General features: G+C 56.6%; 1 pseudogene; it reads right to left on the bottom strand.

Moving 5' to 3' along the window:
* Positions 1-1021: 1021 nt before the first annotated feature.
* Positions 1022-1768, bottom strand: LOC150013002 (dnaJ homolog subfamily B member 6 pseudogene; annotated as a pseudogene).
* Positions 1769-2836: the final 1068 nt, after the last annotated feature.

Below are 2836 nucleotides of genomic sequence, written 5' to 3'. Positions count from 1 at the left end.
CTAGGGGACCCCATTCCTTCTCCATGGACACTAGTGTTTTCCCCAATTCCCAGCAATTACATCAGTGCTCTGACGGGTAATTTTGAAAACACATCTTTGGACAATTGTGCAAGAATTTCTGTGAGGTAAATTAGGGTGACCACTGCCAGGAAAAGGTGAGCAGCTGCAGGCCTTAGACGGGACTGGCACATTGTCGTCCCAGAGGAAGGGCCTTTCCCCCTTCACTCCAGGGGATCTGCTGGGCCTCTAATTCCTCACTTTGTCCCCAGGACTAGACTGCCTGTCTGATGATGACAGTGCTCTGTCCTCAGTGTTTGCAGTGTGTGTTCCCCCACTGGGGAGGTCGGGCATCTCTGATATGCAGAGACGTGGGCACCACCTGCCAATGGAAGTGTCTGTTTGCTATAGGTTCCTTAAGATAACACAGACTTCCAAGAGTTTGCTGCACCGCAGAAAGGCTAAACCTTATCTGCCTAGGCTTTGAGGGATGCTTCCTAGCTTGTGGTTTGTCTTCCCCAATGTCTGCATCTTCCTCATTACTGTTTTGTGCGCAGGAGGAGACAGCCGCTGCCTGACTGGCTTCTGACCCTGCAGTCACACTTTGGACAGTGGTCTATACCCTGAGATTGTACCAAAGGGCTTCTTTTTTACATCTGATCTCTAATCCACCTGGGATTTTCCTTTCAAAAAACAAAAATGTGTAAGCAAAAGGAAAAAAAAAAAGGCAACCCATGTAACATCTCTGATAATGGATCAGAGACACTGAGCACATCAGGGGTTGCCAGAGGCAGGAGGGGTGAGTAAGAACTTCTGGTGCGGGGTTTCCTTTCAGGGAGACGGAACATCCTGCAGCTACACAGTGGTGATGTCTGCACAGGGCTGATACAATTTACATTATAAACAATACCTTTTAGGAAGTATTTAAATTTAATAATGGGAGTAGAAGAGCCAGTTAAATGAAATGGCCCTGGACCATTACCCAGGAACCAGGGAAAGTTTGAAAAAGGATTCTTCCAGAATGTAACATCTCTGTTACATGCGTGCGCCGAGTTACTTGTTATCCAAGCGTAGCTGCTGCTCCTTCCCATTTATCGTCAAGGACTTGAGCTGGCCGTCTTCCTCAACCTCCACCCTTTCCTGGCCGTTCTCCACAATTCTCTTTGTAGTGATTTTTCTGCCGTTAACAATCTTGGTGGAAGTTGACACGGACTTGAAGTTGCCCATCCCACTACCACCACACGTGGTGTAAGCGAATGAAGTGAGGCCCCCGTGACCGAGTGGCCCCAAAAAAGAAAATCCCGCTATCAAAAGAAGAAAACCCTCCTCCAAATGATGGAAATCCACTGAAGGCGGAGAAGAACGAGCCTGCGCCACGGCTCCTCCCACGCGAGCACCGCCGAGTCCCAAAGAACTCGTTGAAGGGGTCTTCAAAGAAGTCGAACAGAAATGGATCCCGTCCACCAAATAATTCCCTGAACATGTCCCCGGGGTTCCAGAACGTGAAGCCAAACTCGCTGAACGAGTCGTCGAAGTGAGTGCCACCTCCACCTCCATTCAATCCCTCTTTGCCGTATTTGTCATAGATGTCCCGCTTTTTAGCATCTGACAGCACCTGGTAGGCCTCGGCCACCTGCTTGAACTTCCTCTCCGCCTCCTCTTTGTTGTCGGGGTTCTTATCCGGGTGCCACTTCAGGGCCAGTTTCCGGTATGCCTTCTTAATGTCCTCAGTGGAGGCATGTCTCTGCACACCTAGCATTTCATAGTAACCCACCACGGTGACAGGCTGCGGGGACGCGTCCGAAGTCGCGGAGCCGGCGGTGGGAAGGCCCGGCGGACTGCGCAGCGGACGTCGCAGCGGACTGCGCAGTCTCCTCGGCTCCTGCGCGGCGGGGCCGGCAGCGGGAAGGTCCGGCGGACGGCGCGGTCTCCTCGGCTCCTGCGCGGCGGGGCCGGTGGTGGGAAGGTCCGGAGGATGGGGCTGTCTCCTCGGCTCCTGCAGCGGGGCTGGTGGCAGGAAGGGCCGGCGGACCCACCACGGTGACAGGCTGCGGGGACGCGTCTGAAGTCGCGGAGCCGGCGGTGGGAAGGCCCGGCGGACGGCGCGGTCTCCTCGGCTCCTGCACGGCGGGGCCGGCGGCGGGAAGGTCCGGCGGACGGAGCGGTGTTCTCGGCTCCTGCACGGCGGGGCCGGCGGCGGGAAGGGCCGGCGGACGGCGCGGTCTGCTCGGCTCCTGCGTGGCGGGGCCCGCGGCGGGAAGGTCCGGCGGACGGCGCGGTCTCCTCGGCTCCTGCGCGGCGGGGCCGGCGACGGGAAGGGCCGGCGGACGGCGCGGTCTGCTCGGCTCCCGCGTGCCGGGGCCCGCGGCGGGAAGTTCCGGCGGACGGCGCGGTCTCCTCGGCTCCTTCGCGGTGGGGCCCGCGGCGGGAAGGGCCGGCGGACGGCGCGGTCTCCTCGGCTCCTGCGCGGCGGCGGCTCCTCGCGCTTTCCTTTCTCCCCTCTGCAACAACAAACCTGTTATTAAGTATTTAAATTTAATAATGGGAGTAGAAGAGCCAGTTAAATGATAATGATCTCTACAAATGGCCCTGGACCAATACCCAGGAACCAGGGAAAATTTGAAAAAGGATTCTTTCAGAATGTAGAGGGGGCCTTGCTCAGGTCTGGGATGCTACCAAGGCCGGGTGATGGAGGCTTCCAGTAGTGGATCAGCCTATTAGACTGTCCCTGCATTGAGGTCTCCTGGATGCACTACAGGTTTCGAAATTGGGGTCTGGCTCAGCTTCCTGGGCTTCTGATAAAGAGCAAACAAAGAAAATGTCACCCACGTGCCTGCAT

This window comes from Furipterus horrens, unplaced genomic scaffold (genome assembly GCF_987537825.1).
Source record: "Furipterus horrens unplaced genomic scaffold, mFurHor1.1.pri manual_scaffold_4, whole genome shotgun sequence".
Taxonomy (NCBI): Eukaryota; Metazoa; Chordata; class Mammalia; order Chiroptera; family Furipteridae; genus Furipterus; species Furipterus horrens.
The sequence above is the reverse complement of the archived record's forward strand: the minus strand, read 5'-3'. Positions and strand labels throughout refer to the sequence as shown.